General features: G+C 52.5%; 2 long non-coding RNA genes across 2 annotated transcripts; one reads left to right on the top strand and one right to left on the bottom strand.

Moving 5' to 3' along the window:
• The first annotated feature begins 12,729 nt into the window (after positions 1-12,729).
• On the top strand, positions 12,730-14,589 carry LOC130149689 (uncharacterized). The gene is made up of 2 exons (XR_008821987.1): positions 12,730-12,799; positions 13,655-14,589. It is a non-coding gene; the product is annotated as an uncharacterized LOC130149689 (long non-coding RNA).
• On the bottom strand, positions 13,624-19,043 carry LOC130149688 (uncharacterized). The gene is made up of 2 exons (XR_008821986.1): positions 16,450-19,043; positions 13,624-16,227 (listed from the first exon to the last, which is right to left on the bottom strand). It is a non-coding gene; the product is annotated as an uncharacterized LOC130149688 (long non-coding RNA).
• Positions 19,044-19,469: the final 426 nt, after the last annotated feature.

The following is a 19,469-nucleotide window of genomic DNA, read 5'->3' as shown; positions in this document are numbered from 1 at the left end:
GCACCAGCTTAAGAGCAGCTCCTGGGGCAGGGGGCCAGCCCTGGCTGAGACTCCAGCAGAGCTTTCTGGAAACTCTCCCCAAGGTCAGCAGAAGGAAAGGGCAGCCCCCAGCTGCGTCGTCTCTGACCTGGCACCGAGCTCCCACAGCCACAGCTCAGGAGCAGGGGGGATGCACTTGGGACCCTGAGCCAGTTCAGGTTGCCCAGCACCTTGCCCAGGTGTCTTCTGAGCTCCTCCAAGGATGGAGATTCTTCCACCTCTCCAGGAGCCCGCTCCAGTGCTGGAACGTGCCCCAGGGAGAGGCTTTTCCTAACGCTCAGCAGGAATCTCCCCTGTTTTGAGTCACGGCTGTTGACTCCTCTGGTTTCTCGGGCCGCAGCGAGCAGAGTCCAGCTCCATCTCCTCTTGGCAAGCGTGCCAAGGATGAATGGAATGTCAGGTGGCAGACGCCACTCCTTGGGAAGAGGCTACTCCTCTGCCAACGTTACAATATCCCCCCAAAAAACACAACACAGAACTTCTCAAAAAGAACATCAGAAAACATAATCTTTTCTTACAGTTTCACTCCTGAAAATAGCAGAACTATTTTTACCTGGAACATTTTATAAATATTCCACCTCCAGCAGAGGAAATTTTTGCTTAAATATTTTGACAAAATTATAAATAACTGAAAAGCTGATCTCTTAATTAATCTCTTCAACCAGATTAACAATAAAGGGGGCTGCTGGTCATGCTACACGCAGCAGAAAAGTTCCTGACTTTGGGTTTCTGAAGGCTTTCCTTAACTGTTATATATAGGCAATGGTGTGCCCAGTGCGGGCTGCTGTGTTTTGTCCTTTGGGTTTTCGAACTTTTTCAGCTTGAATTGGTTTTGTTTCATTTTTGAGGATTCTAGTTGGGTTTAACCACTTTGGATTCTAGAGAGGATTTTGGATATTTATCATGTCTGCCACCGAGAATCAGTGTGAGCTCAGTCTTCTGCTTCTGCGTTTTTGCCTTTGCTAGCCTGATTTTTTTATCCCATCACGCAATGATAGAGAATATGCATGTATTGTCTCTCAGTGGAATGAGTCACTCACACCACCTTGCTTTATAGCTTCTGTTTAATGAGTATATATAAAAAAAGCCAAACAAACAAATTGGGAAGTCCTAGGGTAAGATGGTGTCCAACAACAGCGATTGCTACAAAACAGAACCACCCTAAAGCATGTGTTTAAAGCAACAGGAATGAACTATGTGAAGCAATGGTATTCAAGACAGGAAAGTTAGGTGGGAATATGAGCTCATCAAAGCCTTTTCAACCTGTATAATTGACCCTCTACATCCTACTGTGGTAATTCTTGTATTAGTATTCCTGCTAAGTATGTCAGGGGTAAAAGATGCCGTTCGCTGCTTCCCTGCACTTTGTGTCATTCAAAAACATCTTCTTATCAAGTAAGACTAAACCAGTGAAGGTCAGAGAGATGGCAAAGGAGTACAGACGTGTATTCTGCATGGATCAGACAGGGTATTTGCAAAAACGCAGCACTACGTTGGGATTTCAAGCCCATTTTGTTCTGCAACAGACACACCAGCCACTTCTGGAAAGAGTTCCTTACTTGGAGGGTATAGAAACATATTGTTATCGCTATTAATTGTGATCTTAAATGTATTTTATACTTTCCAGAAACCCACTGACGCTCTGGGTGCTCTAAATCAGATTGAAAAGATGTTTCAGAAGTCCCAGAACAAGCCAGACTTAACCTTCAAATTGTTTTTCTTACTGGTTATATTCCTTCCACCACGTACTGGCTGCGTGCCTCCCACCGCTTGATGTATCCCTCCAATTTTGTGTTACGGACATCCTGAGCAAGTGGAGCTCTTCACGCTTTGAGCCTGGGAGGTTAACCCCCCCCCCGCCGCTCCCCCCAGTCGCCGGAAGTTGAAACAGATGTCCTCCAGAGGTCCTTCCAACCTAAATAATTGTGTGAAACTCTGACCTTGTGTTTTAGATGCTGCTCTGATAGCCCAAGCGGGTTTTCAGCCTCTTCGTTATGGTTTCCTCTGGGTGTTGCTGGTGCTTGGAAGACACTTGGCACTCCCGCCTGCCTTCCAGCTGCGCCAGTGCTGAGCACGGGCAGCCAAAGCTCTGTATGTCAGGAGTTCTTGGAAGCTTTTCCTTCAAACTCTTGCCTTCTGCAGTGCTAACAGAATCTCAGCAGAGGCCAGGCTGCCGCTGCGCTGGTACCGCCACAGGTTCTGCTGACCAAAATCATCACAGGGTTTCTTTGCAGCTTCCCACATTTCCATCTCACCTACTGCCTCTGCTGTTACACTCTAAGAGATCTTGGGGCACACATCATCATTTTTAATTGGGCTTGCATAGCACCTTGCACAGAGAGACAGCCGTCTCGAAGGGCTCCCAAACTAAAGAAGAAGAAATAGTGCAGCAGCACCGAAGGACCTGCCATGCTGCTGATGTTGCTTGATGATGTTTGGGAGCCTGGATGTGTTAAAGCCAGATGCAGTAATCACTGCTTTAACCTATTTCACTAAGTAAGAGTGACAAGGCAGCGGTGACCCAGTCTTCCGTGCCAGCTGTAGCACCTTCCTGCCCTGCAAGCCCCCTCCCAAGCGCAGGCAGTCGCTCTGCACTTTGGTTCCTGAAATACAAGGGAACAAGAAAGTACTTTCCTCCAGGAGGACGCAGGGTGAAAGGAAATGATCAAACTTTTCACCATAAAGTGATGATGAAAGACCTTTTCTGACCCTGGGTGGAAAAAAGAAAAGAAAAAAAATAAAGAAAGGGGAAAAATAAAAAGGAGAAAAGTAGCACAGACATCCCTGGGCTATAAAGCAGCCTGTCACCACATCGGGGATGGACACGGATGACAGACCCTCAGAGCACGGTGTGACAGCAGGAACAGCCTGGCTTAGCTTCAGGGGGACACCTCAGGGGTCGGCCCCTTCTGTGCCCCCCGAGGAGCCCCCCGTGCCTGGTGGGCAAAACACGCCGATGCAGGCCTCGCCGGGGGCCAGCTGCAGCTCGCAGCCGCTGCTGGTCCTGCTGGGACCCCCGTCACCCTTCTCTTTCTTCTCAGGCGGCTGGTTTTTTTTTTTAATTCCGAACGAAAAAGAATTTGCAAACCCAGCCCCCCCCCCCCCCCCGAGACCCGCCTGCAGCTACACGTCCCGCAGCGGCCACGCACACCAGCACGGACACGGACACACGTGGGGCGCTTGGTGGCGGGTCCAAGGTGGGAAGCGGCTGTACGTCGGATGGCGCAGGCGGCTGCCCCCCGCCCCGGGGCCGTTACCGGCGGGGGTTCGACTCCGAGCCGGGCGCCTGCCCCCGGCCCCGCCGCTCCCGCCTCGCGTTCTCCGCGGCCAACAGCGGCCCCCGGCGGCGGCTGCGCTCCTCGGGCCGCACCGGCGGCTCCCCCCGCCGGGGGGGCTCCCGGCCCGATGCGGGACCGCGCCGCAGGGACCGCCGCCACCAGCGCCTCGGGGAAGCACCGGGGAGGGCTCAGCGGGGCGGCCCCGCAGCCGCTGCCGCCGGGGCAGGGCAAAGCAGCGGGTACCGGGCGGGGGGAGCGTGTACGGAGCGGGCTGGGGGAGCGGGTACCGGGGAAGCGAGTACTGGGCGGGCCGAGGGAGCGGGTACCGGGGTAAGCGGGGTACCGGGTGCGGCTGGGGGAGCGGGTACCGGGCGGGGGCAGCGGGTACCGGGGCAGCGGGTACCAGGCGGGCCGGGGGCAGCGGATACCGGGTGGGGCGGGGGGAACGAGTATCGGGAGGGGGCAGCGGGTACCGGGCGGGGGCAGCGTGTACCGGGGAGACGAGTGTACCGGGCGGGCCGGAGGGAACAGGTACCGGGAGGGGGGCAGTGGGTATCGGGCGGGCCGGGGACAGCGGGTACCGGGTGGGGCGGAGGGAACGAGTACCGGGAGGGGGCAGCGGGGACCAAGGGGGCAGGGACCGAGGGGGCGGGGGACCGGTAGCTGCCAGCCGGGCGGCTGGTTCCCGGCGCCGCAGCCCTCAAGGGTTAATTGCCCGGCGCTGTCACGCAGCAGGGCACGGCGCTGCCTCCCCGCTCTGGTCCTCCCCGCCTCTGGGCAACGGCCATCTATTTAAAAAATGGTAATAAAAGCGAGAATCTGTAAAAGGGAAGGAATTAAAGGTGTGAGACTTCTTCCCCGGGAGCGGGGAGAGAAGGGGAGCCAACATTGTGACCAGGACAGCAGCACCCCAGTGCAAAATGCAGACTGGGGGGGGGTAGAGCCGTAGAAGCAGGGGCAGCCGTAGAAGCAGGGGCAGCCATAGAAGCAGGGACAGTCACCTTGCCCGGCACTACCCGGGCCTTCTGTGAGGGCTTTACCTGGCCAGAGCCCGGCGAACACTGAACTGGCACCCGCGGGGAGCGTGGCACTCAGTGGCAGGACGCACCCAAGGGGGCTCCGCAGCCCTGCCCGGGGGTTCGGCAGTGCCAGGCTGAGCTGTCTCCTTGTGGGCTCCTTCTGCATAGGTGTCACGGTTGTCCTTGGTTACGCAGTGACAGATTGTTTTCCCCACCAAGTCCCTTCTTTGTTTGCCGTGTAGGAAGAACACTGCTCACAGAAAGAGAAAAAAAGTAGCTATTTGCCATTTTTCTTCTTCCCCCCCCCCCGCCATTTAGTATACAAATCCATCAGCTATTTACTGCACGTACCCGAACTCCATCCTGCAAAAGGGCTACTGAGCATCTCGTGCTTTTCTGTAGTATTTATCATTCCCGCATCCAACGGCTTCATAAATTTGAATTAACTTCTTTCACAAGAGGCCCATAAGCCGATATGGTATTATTACTATTTTATAGGCAGGAAACTTGGTAGCTAAAATGTATGTTCTGAATTCCTTCAGATGTCACTTTTCGGAGTGCTATAGAGCATGTATACATTCTTTGTGTCACTCCTACTGATTTCAGTCAGAAATACAAGACCTCAGCAATCCCACAAATCAAACACCAAAGTCTCGCCGAGAGCCTTTATAAGAAGGGACAAAGCAAAGGAGCAGTGACTTTTGGGGACAATTTGGTGCCCGTGCTGATGGCCAGCATCACCTGCGGGCTCTGGGGCAGAGGCAGGACTGCAAAGGTAGTGGAAAGTGGTTCACAAACACTGTGTTGCAAGGAGATTAATTTTTTCAAATGCTTCTATATCAGTGTGCGACATCTAGATAATGAGCAAGGGGAATTAGCGTTCTCATTGATGAGCATGCATTTGATATAATTAGCATTACAAAAAACCCGGTGGGACGATTTGCATAATTGCAGCGCTCAAATCCCCAGTTACAGCCTATTCAGAGGGGACAGGGAGGTTACAAAAAAAAAAAACAACCAGAAGTGTTGGGGAAACATGCTGCTATGGCTTAGGGACAGCAGTTGCTGCTGTACAGCTGCTGAAAGCATTGCAGCGTGCCCAGCAAGCTGTGGAGCCGGGGGGGGGGGGGGGGGGGGGGGGGGGGGGGGGAGGGCGCGCGGCGAGGGAGGGGGATGCTGTGGGAGACCTGAATCCAGGCAATGTGCAGCCATCCTAAGGATGCCCTGTTAGTACTTGCCGAAATTATTGGTGACAATTTCTAAGCAGGGGAAGGATCAGCGCTGCCACAGGCTGGCTCGGTTTTGGGGTGCGTTGCAACAGGTGGCAAGGCATTCGTTGTTGGCCTGGGAATCTGCGGTTTTCTCCTTGACCTGATTGCCTTATTGCGCATCTGGAGTGTAACCTGAATGGCCAACACGCACGCTCGGTGCTCCAAAAGGACCTGCCTCCAGAGGAGGGAAGCGACATGAGGAATTGGTCAGGAAGAAACACAGTGACAGAAAAATACCAGTAAGATCTGGTGGTTGGTGGCACAAAGTTTATTACCTAGCCAAAGAGCCCACAACTGTAATCAACGGGAGAATGCCACCTTAGGTCAGAGGTAATACGAATGAGAAATTTAGAAAGTAAAAGGGTAAGAGCAACAAAATGGCAACACGGGTTCTGTCATTCTGCACTTTGTACTTTCTAATAGTGAGGGAAAGGAAAGCCGGTGGGTGAGGCACTGTGACTTACTCAACAAGGAAGAATTAACTACAGGAGAAGCAATACGAAAATGCTCTGGCTACTTAGTGTAGAAATGGTATTTATTGACTATAGCTGTTTCAGAGTAGCTGCCAGTAGCAATATATCATCAATCAGATAAGTAGATCATTGCCACAGGCAGGGCGACATCAATGCTTCAAAGGGAAATGGTCACGCTCATCGCTTGAGCTGGTTTTGAAGCTTGGGAGGGCCCTGTCATACATACAATTGAACATTTTGTTTTCTTCAGACCTGACCCTGTGCTACTCTGTTCCCTCCATGCTGTCCTTCCTCGTGTCTCATTTTCCAGACATGTAGTCTGAAAGTACTAAAAAACCCCACTCTTCTCCAAAAACCTGAAGCACTTTGCAGCAAGAATATAATTCAGCTGAGAGAGCAACTTCCCAGAGACACCAAAACATGGGATGAAGCTGATTGTGCCTGCCTTTTCCACCACTTCTGTTTCTGACCTTGGGTTGACTTCTGTAGCCCTCTATAGGAAGTAGCCTTCCCCAATTTAAAAAAAATAAAATTAAAAAATGTTACCTGCTAGTTTGGGTTTAGTGCAGAGACGGTGTTAGTGGTTAGTCTTGAGAAATAACCTCCTCAGCACTGATGGTTTGATTTGCCTCAGTTTTGTACCGCTTTTCCTCCCTGTCAGGCCGAGCAGGGTGGTGGGTGGGGATCCCAGGGTCTGACAGACAGCTCTTGCTCTTTCCCGTGCAGACCTTCTGGCAGCAGCTGAGTGCTGTGGCAGGTAGCTGTCTTGCCTTACGGTTTGCCAGGGTTGCCTGTGAGACATCAGATACTGCACTACAATGAAGCCAGAAATGAACAGGAAAGGCTCTGAGACCTGCTGGAGAAGATGCTCATGCAAGAGCACCAGAGGGACATTTTGAGATGCTGACAGCGCAGTGACCCTACCAATAACATGGGATCTTCGTAGCACTGTCTCTGTGCTTGGATGCCAGGGAAAATGTCCAGAGCAGCCTTTTGTGTCAGCTCTTTGGACTCATGCCACAGTGATGGATGCTTTTGGAATCTGAGATGGGGCTTTGCTTGTGTCCAAACCTGCAGTCACTTGGCGCTTACAGTTTCCCGATCTCATGTAGCTCATGAGTGCCAGTTGATACTCCTTGTTCTGCACCAAACCTGTATCAAATCCATCTCAAGTTCCTTCCCCAAATAGCTTAGCAAGTGATTCCCAGGTTGTAATTCCGAAGAGAAAGCTGGTCGAGGAAAGTCAGCATGGCTTTCTTATATTTTGTTGCTGCTGCAGCTTCTCCAGGGAGGAGGAGGTGGGGCAGAGAGAAAGAAAAGGAAAAAAAAAAAAAAAAAAAAAGCCTTAGCGTTCATAAAAGGGGACAAACTACAGAGATTCCACCTGGCTGTACGTGCAACTAATTAAGGGTAAACTGGAAACTTTGTTGGTAAGGTGTGATGTCCTTTTGCTGGCTGGTGGAGTTTATTTGGCTGTTGATGAAAGAATTGTTTTAAAGAAGACAGGAACACAAAGACTTGAAGACAAGCTTTAACACCTAACGTTGTTCCTATGTGCAGCTCTGGGGTTTCCTTAATACCATCCTTGTTTCTACTTCAAGTCTAGGTGACTGCATCTGTCAACAAACATACCAGGTGGTGTTGCAGAGAGAGAAACGCACCTGGGAACAGCACACCTTGTAGGGCTCTGTCACTCTCAGCCTGTCCCACTTTGTCCTCCATGGCATCACAGTTTTTGAAAAGGATGGGTAAAGAAGAATCACAGCCTTCAACAGATTTTGGATAGACCCCATCCAGCTCTGGCATTCCAGTCACCTGCCCCATCAGCAGTTCTGGTGAAACCCCCTTACAGCCTAGGCAGTAAGCCAGGGTGGAGGGCAGGTACGGTAATTGGAAGGGGAAGAGGGCAGAGCCTGTATGAATTGAGAAGAGGTACAGCACAGACCGTGGGAGCACCTTACCCCTTTTCTACATAAAGAGCTTTCTCTCTGGTCTGCTAGTGTCCCCCTGCCCAGGGGGTGGGAGGGAGTCTAGAATTTGTTAACCAAAGACTTTGAGACAGATGAGTCTTCCATTCATTCAGTTCAGTCTCTGTGACATTACCAAGGAGTCTGGCGAGGGAGTGGATGAGTATATGGGGACCAGGCGGGATGCTCTTTTGCCCATAAGACAGTCTCAGGATGTCATTTATCAGCTGGCGAAGGAGCAGACCTTTTTCTGGAGTAACTCATTTGTGTTCTTCCATGTGGAGAATGGCAGCTCAGAAGCTGTTGTAGAATCCACTCCATCTTACTCTTTCTTCATTTTCCTTCTCTCCTTTAGTGCTTCATGGTAGCAGTGCCGCCAGCCTCAGCATTCCTGAATCATGACTCAGGGATGAGATGCAGGAACCTGAGGGTTTGCTTATGCCACTAGAACAGGATAGATACTGGTGTCTGCTTGACTAGCTCCCTGCCCATCCTTCCGCCACAAATCTCTTTGCTCTGTTATCTGAGTGCTCTTCCTGCTCTTTGGTTCCTTAATGAGTCTATCACAGCTTGTTCTTTCCTACCACCAAGTCCAGTGTTGTTACACCCTTCCCACTGCATTTAGCTCCCCCTTTTCTCCTCGTTTCACTGGCTCCTTGCTCCTGCTTTTTCCACAGCTCCCAAGAATATCTTGCTTGTTCAACTTGTCTTAGTCTTCCCTTTCTCTAGGCCCTGTTTCCCACTACAGCTATCAATCTTGATTATTTTTAACCCCACATACTCTGATTTTCAATCTAGTTGTGTTACTCAGCCAGTCAAGGTTCTTTTCTCCCATTTCCACCCCTTCAGTTTCCAGTAACTCCTTCTGTCTTAATCCCTGCACCAGTCCTAATGTCATTAGGCACCTCACCCTCATCTATCCTCCATGCTTCCCTTCCCCAAGGGACTTGTCTTCCTTGCACTCGAGTACCTGCTCCTCCTTCACCCTGGCTGGCCCAGAGCAGTCGGCCGGGGTGCTTGCGCTGGCAGCTCAGGCAGAGCAGTGGTTGCAGAAGACAGGGATCTTTTCCCCCAGCCCTACGACATGCACGTATGCACGCTTACCCCACCTTTGTGAGAAAGTGGTCAGGGATGGTGGATCTTTGAAGAACTGCACAGGGAAAATCTGAAGTGTGCCTACAGAGCCTGTGTGAACCGGCTTTGCGTTTGGTTTGTTGTGGGTTTTTTTTTAAAGGCTAATAATTTGTAAAAAATTCACATGAATGTTTCAAGGTATAGTGAGTAGCATAGCTCTGATGTGAGGACAGCTCTCCTTCATAGGCTTCAGCTTCCTCTTCCGACGCAGTTGGGAGTTGTTCATAGTAAAGGGCTGTTCTTTTTAACGTACACTTTAACGGTCTGAAGCAGAATGTTTTTCTCTACTTTTTTTTCTCCCTGAGTAGATTAAATGTTCAGGCTGAAGCCATATTTAAGAAGAGGGGAAAAAATATAAAAAATCAGATGTAGGCAGACAGCCAGAAAAGAAAATTTCAGCTCCAATTGTAGAAGTTATAAGCAACTGAACAGTTTACAGCAGGAATGCCCAGACAGTCTAATTCCATACTCTGCTGGTAACTTTCTCCTTGCAAAAATTTGCAGTTTGAACTTGTCACTCTGGGATCAGTCACATCACTGTCCTAGCAACTTCAGAATAAGGCAGGAATACAGCACTTGCTTTGCCATAGATTGTGCCTTCTCTGAAGCTTTGTGTGAATTGCGAGGCAGATGGAGAAATGAGGCCTGATAGCTGGAAACAGCTACTTCACACACAAAGCCTGCAATATTTCTTTGGAAAGGGAGAAGGACAAACCTGAGGCTTTTCATAATGTGGTTGGTCTGTTAGCAGTGTCACCAGTGTAAATCAACCCATTTAAAACCAGTCTTGTTACACCTCTAAAAACAGCTAAGGTGGACATGTTTGAGCCTCACCTAAGATGGAACATTTTGGAGTGGTGTAATTAAATTTGGTGACTTCTTAAAAGTAAAGGATGAGGTACCTGTTCACTTATTGCAATCAAACTGAGAGCCTGCAGGCCAGTGTGGCTCGCTGCCCAGGGTGCTAACGCCCCTCCTGTGCCCGCATGCAGCATGCAAGCGCTGAGCAGCAGCTATTGCCCCTGCAGAAATACAGCTCCTGCTCCCTGGGGCAGCAGTGCAGTTGTAGCAGTTGCCCTGTTTCTCCATCACAGGTGCAAGAGCAGGAAGGCTGCATGGTGCAGGACCTGCTGTGGGAGCTGAGGAGGACAGGAGGAGAGGAAAGAGGGCATGCAGAGAAGAGGAGGAAACAGCTGTTGGCAGGGCAGGCAGGCCCTGAGAAGTGGGATGCCCCGGTGGGGGCATCAAGCACAGCCACTGAGGTCGGACCAGCTTCCTTAGCTCAGACCTCCTCCTGCAACTGTTGTGTCGTGAAGTGCTGGACTTCACACTGGAGCAGGCACCGAGCATGCACATCTTCTGCTCTGACACCGGAGACGAGAGAGGAGCAACTTCTACTGCAGTAGGCCAGTAGTGGACAGCCAGGGGACAGACTGTGGCAGATTTCCACAAAGCCAGCGCATGCGCAGACCACAGATCTACCCAATTAAAGCCAGGCTTGGAGCAGTTTTAAGTTCCTACTCTGCATTAGGCGTTCTCAGTGTTTTACTAAACAGATGTAACATTGATCTAAACATGTCACATGCAGATGGTGTAGTACGGACCATACGCTGCAGACTAAAGCTCTGTGTTGGCTCAGCCCAGCAGACCTCACTTGGCCCTTCCATCACTCTATGCAAAAGCAGCGAAAGACAGCTATCTTCCCAAGGACGCAGACTGGAGACCTACTTAGTGGGTGCCCAAGTGCACAGAAACGTGAAAAACAGTGACTGGGAAGGACTGTCAAAAGGACTCAGTGCTTCCAGGCTCTGAGTCCAGAGCTCCTTCTCCAAGACCGTGGAGTGCCACATGCGTTCACTTGCTTGTTTCTAGCCGATGCCAGAAGACTGTCTGTGAACAAAATGCATGACAGGCAGAAGAAAACACGCGGCACTTTGCCGGCTGCATCCTCCGCCGCCTTGCGCTGCCCTGCAGTTGCTTTCCCTGTTAACAGATCGGCCACAGGGGGACTCCCTGTAAAACACGGCGTTTGCAAAGGGGGCTCCTGCATCCGCCGCCAGAAAGCCACCAGACAAAGGGACCACACCTTGCCAGCACTGCCAGTGGTGGTGACTGGCACTGGGGTTGCCTCTGGGCACACGGCTGCGGGCCCACTGCCAGCAGACCCTGTCTGGTTTCACTGGGATGAGGCCTGATGGAGAGAGCCTTCCCCCTGACGCAGCTGCAGCGGATTTCTCACTGGGAAAACAGAGCCCTTCCTGCCTTTCCTTGCACCAGCACCCAAACTTGCTGCTGCTGCTCCTGCTTGAAAAACCTCAGCCCTGTGCATGTTCTGCCGGGATCCGAGTGAATGGATGCAGGCACCTTCGCTGCGTCCCACCCTGCTTAGCGCCAAGGAAACACTCCACTGTGCCACCACCGCATGTTACCTTTTCCCAGCTTGCCTAGATATTTTGGAGCTGCCGTTCAGGGTGGGAAATTATGTTTTCTTGGTTCTTTTCCACATACAATCCTTTTATGTGCTGTTATTTCAGCTTTGGGAGTTTACACGTTCTGTTCCTCCCTTAGGTATCGGGGCACTTTGGCCGGCTTTAATATGAAGTAAACGATTCAAGTGCTGAGCCGCACCAGGAAGGGTGGGTGGCAAGCATGTCCAGTAAAACCACCAAGCAGCTGAGAAAAACTCCCATAAGCCCATAATAAACATTAAGTACAACAGGGGCACAAGAGAAGTGCTGAGGCTGAAAACAAAACCCAAAGACAACGGTAAAAACTTGTTTTCAGAAGTAAAATACACTCGCATCAGTGGAGGGCAAGATGAGTTATCTTCCACAGCAGCAGCCATGTGGCAAGGGAGCTGCAAGTGGATAGCAAAGCTTTCCACGAGCTCACTGAAACATGGCCCGCGGTGGCAAGAGGCCTTCCCAACAGCGGTATGGTAAGCCGGGTCCCCGCTGTGCCCCAGGGTCTCCATCCAGACCTGGCGCAGGCACATGGCCGTGGCACAGCATGGCACTCGCTCCAGCTTTGTGCTTTTCTGCTGACTTGAGGGAGGCCAAGGGCTGGCAGCGCAGGGCTGGGGCAGTGGGTGCGAGGGCCGAGCAGGGCCCAGCGTGGGCTGTGGGACCCCCGGTGAGGCTCCGGGAGGGCGGGGGGCTGAGGTGGGTGGCCTGGGAGGGCCGGGGCTGGCAGCAGAGCCCAGGGACCGCAGGAGGCCCAGGGATGGCAGCGAGGGGGGTGGGCCTGGGGCAGGCAGCAATGCCCGGAGGCGAGGCTGACCCAGGGGCAGGCGGCGAGGCCAGGGATGCTGGCAGGGCCCGGGGCAGGCGGCAGGCCCCGGGATGGCGGCAGGCTCGGGCGCCCGGCGGGGCACGGGGGCCCGGGCGAGGTGGGCCGGTGGCGGCGGGAGGCGGCGCGGGGCGCCCAGCCGGCTGCCGAGCTCCGGCCCGCAGGGTCAGGCCTCAGCCGCGGCTATTATGGGATGGCGAGGCCCGAGGGAGGGCGGGGGGGGAGGTGGCAAGCGGTGGGTATTATGGGATGGCGAGGCATTTACAGCGGGGGAGGGTGAGCCGCGACTATTATGGGATGGCGAGGCCTCCCGCGACCGGAGGGGGGCAGGTGGGTGGCGGGGAGTATTATGGGATGGCAGGCCCTCCTGCCGCCGGGAGAGTATTATGGGATGAGGATGCCCCATCGGGGGAGGGGGTGGAGGGTGGGGGTATTATGGGATGGCAGGGCCTGCCGCAGCCGGCGTGAGGGGAGCGAGTATTATGGGATGGCACCATTCCCACCGCGTGTGTGACCGGGCGACTATTATGGGATGTGTCTGTACCGACGGCGGGGCTGCCGCCCTGGGAAATATTATGGGATGCAGCAGACAGAGCGGGGGTGGGGGGTTATTATGGGATGGCAGTGGCGGGGGCCACAGCCCTCAGCCCGGCCTTCCTGCTCGTGCCCCGGGGGACACCCCCAGCCCGGTGCCCCCCACCCCCACACAGCCCCAACCAATAAATCCGGCAGGGTATTATGGGATGGCTGCTCCACGGTGAGGGGATGGGGGTGGGGTGGTTGTGGTGTGGGGGGGGGTGGTTGCTATGGAGCATTTCCCGTGGGTGGCTATTATGGGATGGACTTGCCTTTGTGAACTATTATGGGATGCGGGCAGCTCGGTGGGGTGCGGCTGCCCGGGGCCCGGGCCCTGCAGGCCTTGGGGAGGGGGGGCAGGGGCACAGCGGGCAGGGGGGCCATGGCTGCGGCTCCAGGTGGGCTTTACGCAGACCCTCGCCGTGGTGGCCGCTTCTGCCACCAGGCGCCTGCGGGCTCCCCTCGCTCTCAAAGCAGATTCTGTTGCCTACATGGTGGAGGAAGGGAAAAACCCCACGGCCCCTCCAACCACGGCTCCAGAGCATCCTGCTGACCTGCAGTAAGAAAGGTGCTTAAACATTGGCCCCAATTATTTATTTTTTTAAATAGGAGCTTGCCATGCGAGTCCCGGTGTCACAAAGCTAGGAGCCAGCAACTTGGTGAAACATGGACATGTGTGGCACAAAGCAAGACCCCTCCCGGAGCACTTCACCTCTGAGCAGGACCCAGTGTGTGACTTGGTTACAGCATAGCCCCAAAGTTACCCAGCTGGTTGTTCCCTGTTACAGGCAAGAGAAAACTGCCTCCAGGCACTCAGGGCTCTCGATGCTTTGCAAACCTCTGGCTGCTTTGGAGCCCAAGGTGACTTAATGAGATTTGAGTCTTGTACATCCTTCTCTTGAGCAAATCCAAGTCCATCAGCTCTGCTCAGCAGCAGTGGGGTTCGAACCCCCTTGAATGGGACATACAGCCTCCAGGCTAATTTGTGCTGTTCCCTGTAGCACAGCTGTTGCTGGGTGCAGTGCTGGAAACGCCTCTCCCAGATCCAGCTGGAGGTAGGAGATGAAGGAGAATTCTGTCCCAGCCTGTTTTTTCAGTATCTCTGCTTACTGAGCTCAAGAGATGTGTTTCAGTGTTAGTGATTCTTGCCAGCATGCACAAGCGTTAATACAGGATGCAAAAATAGGTATCACAGGATTGCAGTCGGGGCAGCTCGAACCACCAGGCTGTTATTACGGTCCCTCTGAGACCACTTGCTGCTTCTCTGGCTGGATCCAACTGTTTGTTTCGTGAGCAGGGGAGCAGGGCATCTCTGAGGCACTTCAGGGAAGTGGGAACCTGAAACTGCTAACTAATAAGCATCCTTAACTTCTGAGTATTTCTTCCAGCTTTCGTTATTCATGATATACAAAATTCTGTGTTAAAAGACTGATAATGTTGCAAAGTAGTATTTTTACAATTGCAAAATAGTATTTGTTTCTTACATCTTAGTAAGTGCCTCCATCTTCAGAAAAAAAAAGGTGAAGGTAAACATGGAAAATTCAGATCTGAATGTCTGAGGTCTGGCAAAGTTCTGAGAAACTGAAAACGGACTTGTGATGGAAAATATCAAGTAATCTTAGCTATAGGCATCAGTACCAAGTACATGATGTTTTTAAAGCAAGCAAACTAGCAAAGCATACAGAGATGGAGATCGGCTGTTCAGATTTACAGGGGGATGAGCAATCCCCAATCTGCTCTATCTCTCCCCCTGCCTCAGTGCTCTGCCACTAGCACTGCCTCATGCACTGTGCCTGTGCGGTGTGGCTCTGGCTGCACGGCCGCACCATTCACCCTGCCCCCTCCTCCTGGCAGAACAGGAGATGAGGCTCATGATGAGTGCCGAGCAAAGCCTGAACTGCCGTTCTTCTGACGGGAAGTAGATGCAGAGTCATGCTGGCATATGGGAAGTCCTCACCTAGGTGCCCATTAGAGAGACTGGATCCTCCATTGACGCTGGAATGTTGTTCTCAAAAAAGAAGCATCACGTGGTCTGTTCAGTGGTTCTTTATCTCATTCTGGTTGTATACTCCCAAATTCTCTGTGTGCAAGTCTCTCTGCCTCTCGTTGCAGTGGCATTTGTTTGCTGCAGGAGCAGCTTTTTGGACATGACAGGAGAGGCTCTGGTCTCTTGTCCACAAGAGGAGGAGACTATTTCTCGTGTTGTTTTCTTCCATGTCTGACACCAAAGCAAAGACACTGCCGTTGTGCTAAACAAATAAGCTCACACTTCTCTGTTAGAAAAACAAACAAACAAAAAACAAACAAGCAAAAAAAGGGGTGGGGGCAGGATGAAGAAAGCAACAATGAAAATGGATTAGATTCACTTAGCTTGCCACGGAGATTTTGCAGAAGTCTGGAAGTGCAGAAGAGTACCTCAGGCAGAGGAAAGAGCTTTGTGGTGTTGAGGAAAACTTGCAGAATTCAGGACAATTGCTTTGGCTGGTGTTGAGGGGACAGGATTCTCACAAGACAATTTAAAATGGGAGGGAAGAGGGTTGAAGGGACAGACTCTGGGACAATAACCGGACACCGAGTGAAAGTTGGGACCAGTCTCTTACTAATTTCAAAGTAAAAGTTACTTATCTGGGAGTTTGGTACCCCTCCACACTCAGAATGGTCTAAGGCAAAATTCTCTGCCTCGCTAAAGAAAATCAAAAGGCAAGGCTTCTCAGAAATCCTGAGATCTTCAAGGTTACCTGGCAGAAGCTGTAAGACCTTGACTCAGAGTCATGGCAAGCACCAGTATGATCAGGAGAGCCTACAGGGCTGCTGAATAGAAAAGATGAGGGTTAAGTCCGTTCACATTAGCTACAAATGGAATGTCAAAACCAGGTTAAAGGAAAAGGTGAAGTGTACCTGCAGCCTTTGACGAACAGCACCATGTTTGTGAATACATTGGATTATACCAGTTTAATAAAGATACTGAAAGATATTTTTAACATTGCTAGTTGCATGTAACCTGACAAAACAAATATTACAGTCAGGCTAGAGCAAACCCTCAGTCAGAAGAACAGCAAGAATGAAGAGTAAAACAGAAGTATGTCTGTATCCTGGATCCCAAATGAAACAATGCAGTGGAAGCATCACATCTGGCATCTGAACCATTAACACCTGTGCTTTGTTGTTGGACATGAAAGGAGCTAATGAAAAATAAACAGAGAGACCATAAACTGACCTTTAGGATCACATTGTCTGCAGCAGCAGCAAGTCATGATTATAGTCTGTTATCTGTGTCCTACATACACAGTTCACGCTGGCCTGGAAAGTCTGCCTTATTTCCAAAATGCTCTGGAGTCCCTTCCCCCTGGCCCCAGACTCCCACACCTGGCAACAACAAAATAGCGCGGACCAGAGTTTCTCACCTCCACCTGCGTCTGAGTGAAAACAGGGACTGAGTACCACGGTGAAACAATGTCCCACTTTGCTCTTCTTGTTACATTGGAGAAACATGTCTCTGTCGAAAGTGAAACCGAGAAAGGGCTGCGGGCCTGATAAAAGCCTGGCCAGGGGAGGCAGGTGGGGCAGGACCTGAACCCTGAGTGACCCAGTCCACACACAAACCTACAGAAATAATTCAGAGGCCACGCCAGCATTGCTGTGGGGGGTACAGAGACCGCTTTGCCCAGTTGTCCTTGGAAGCAGAACCGGGCAGGGGTGTGGGGAGGGTCGTCTGGTTAGTTTGAATTTCCCTAATGCAGGCACAGCACTGAAGCGAAGCGATGTTGCAGGCGTTTTCCCCACAGAAGCGTGCTGTGGGCTTGTTTGGGGCACTGATGCCCATCAGCAGGTAGGGAAGATTATATTCCACGGGTCTAGCTGTAATTGCTTCGAAGCCAAGAGCTATGAACTCAGAAAATTCAGTTAAACCAGGTAAGCGAGCAAACCACAGTAAGGTAGGCAACTCCCACATTTAAAGCAGCCAAACAGCTGGAAATGTATCTCACATTGTGATCATCAAAGGAAAAGATTTAGAAGCCTCATTTTTTAAAAATCCATTTAATCTGCTTGGCCCTGACAAGCACTAAAAACACCTTAATCATAATCACTTACATCCTGCATGGATTTTTTGAGAGTGAAAGTTAAGGCTTCTGCAGACTGAGAAACCTCAACTTACAGAGAAAAAGGAGATGGAGGTGAGGTGGGGAAGCTTGGAGGCACTCATGATAAAAATGTGTTCGGGTGCTGTACAGAGACAGATTTAAGGAAGCAGTGGCTGGTTGGGAAGCTTGATGCTTCAGTGGCTGAGGCTCGGGGTACGTGTTGCACGTAGCAAACGGCCTTCTGCAGATACAACCTTGCCAGCAAGAGCATCAGGGAGCACCTGTAGAGACAGCCCCAGTAACTAACTGCCTTTGCAGGGTCTTTGCCTGCTTCGTACCTCTCGCCACCTCTCGCCAAACCAACCAAAGAGGTACGCGCAGAGTGCGGCGGTCACTGCTTGAGGCCAGGCTGCTTGGCATGGGAATTTGGCATGGCCATCCATCTGGCTCCTATTAGAGAGGATTATGGCTGTCAGCACACAAAAGGGGGAATGAAAAGTCCTGCAGGGGTCTGCGGGAGTTTGGTGGTGTGCTATCCACCTGATGTTTCTGTAGTGCTGGATATTCTGCTACACTTGATCTGTGTGGAGGATGGATAGCATCTGTGGAATAGTAGTGTGGCTCTTGCCTACCACTTTTCCTCCGTGGATCTGAGATAAATGATGGCATCATCATCACTCAAGCAAAGGTATACAGGCAGGGGTAGCACACACGTGCATACCACGGCCAGCTGGAGGGTTAGTGGGATTTCTATACATGCAAGAAGGAAATGCAACAGCATTTTGGGATGTACAGTGTAGTCTTTGCTGGCAAGGCGGGATGGACATGCACGTGATAAGTGGTTGGTGCCGTGCAGTGGCTGCACATGTGTTGCAGGACCATGCTGGAGCATGCAGTGGTGAAAGGCACGCAGACAGGATGGCAGAGCTTGATATCTCAGCGTTGAGGTGCTGGCAACAGGAGGTGGGCAGTCGGGGGCTGCTTGTGCAGGTAGGGGCAAGTTTGCCAACAGTCCAAGATGCTCATGGCAGAGGCGATGGGACGGTGTAATGGAATACCTGTGTGCCCAGTGTACGTGTGGATGTGCCTTTGGTGTGGTTTGGCAGACAAAGCACGGATTGTGTTGCAGGATCCATAACGAGCTGTTGCAGTCTAGCAGTAAATCCTCCACTCGTGTTTTGGGATGTTTCACTGTGGTGGGACAAAATGTGCACATGCACCACCGGGCATGAGACAGTGGAGGCGTTTGTTTGAAGAGGAAGGAGCGCAGTCATTGACACCATGTTCTTACTGGGAGAGATGGACACGATGGTGCCTCTTTGTTGAGTTTAATAGTGTTGTGAAGATGCTAAACAGGGGATTAGGACAGGGGAAAGGTGGCATGATGGGATGTGATTTTGTTTAATGGGAAACTAATGATACAGTTTCACGTGCATAATTGGGTTATGTTCATACCTATGGACTGTTCACGTCTGTATAACGCGATGTAGAGTTTCCTGCCGGAGGGCTGCAGCAGGGAGCAGCATGTGGAGCTAGGTGCAGGGCGAGAGGGGGGAACGGGATACACAGAGCCACTATGCCTCCCTGGGGTACGGCTGGTCCTGTGGGTAGCACAGTTGGCTGTGGAGACCTCGTGTAGCCAGTATGTGGGGGGGAGATGGAAGTTACCGCGGGCTCCCCACGCACGCGCTGGTGGTGACAGCGGCTGTGCTGCAGGGTGTTGTGGGCTGCGGAGGGAGTCTTGGAGGGAGCCGTGTGGGAAGGGGCACTGCGGGGCCCCCCCATGCATGCACAGAGGTGGAAATGTGCCCCAGGTGCGGGGCAGGGAAGGGGAGTGAGCAGGACACTCGGCCGCAGGGCTGGGGGCCCAGCGGAGGGTGGTGCCAGAGTGCGGCGTGGCAGCCCCCAGGGCCTTGAGGGAGCCTGCAGGGCCCAGGGTGGCAGGCAGGGCTCTGGGCAGGACCCTGGTGGGGCAGGCAGGGCCCCAGGGCGGTGGGCAGGGCCCCAGGCAGGCAGCAGAGCTGCAGGTAGGGTGGCGGGCAGGTGGGGTGGGCAGGACCGCAGTGGGGCAGGCAGGGCGGCAGGCAGGGCCCCGGTGGGGCGGGCAGTGGTGGCGGGGCGGGGGGGGGGGGGGGGGCGCAGCCGTGAGTATTATGGGATGCCTGGCTGGACCTGGACGGTGGCTCCCGGCGACTATTATGGGATGCCTGCCTGGGAGGGGGGGGGAGGGAGGAGTATTATGGGATGTGCGTCCCGGGTGTGACTATTATGGGATGTTCTGGGGGTTACTACAGTGTGCCGCCCCCCCCCCCCTCCCCGCCGCGGGAGGGACGTGCCTATTA

This window comes from Falco biarmicus, chromosome 5, assembly GCF_023638135.1.
Source record: "Falco biarmicus isolate bFalBia1 chromosome 5, bFalBia1.pri, whole genome shotgun sequence".
NCBI lineage: Eukaryota > Metazoa > Chordata > Aves > Falconiformes > Falconidae > Falco > Falco biarmicus.
This window is presented reverse-complemented; position numbering and strand designations above follow the sequence as displayed.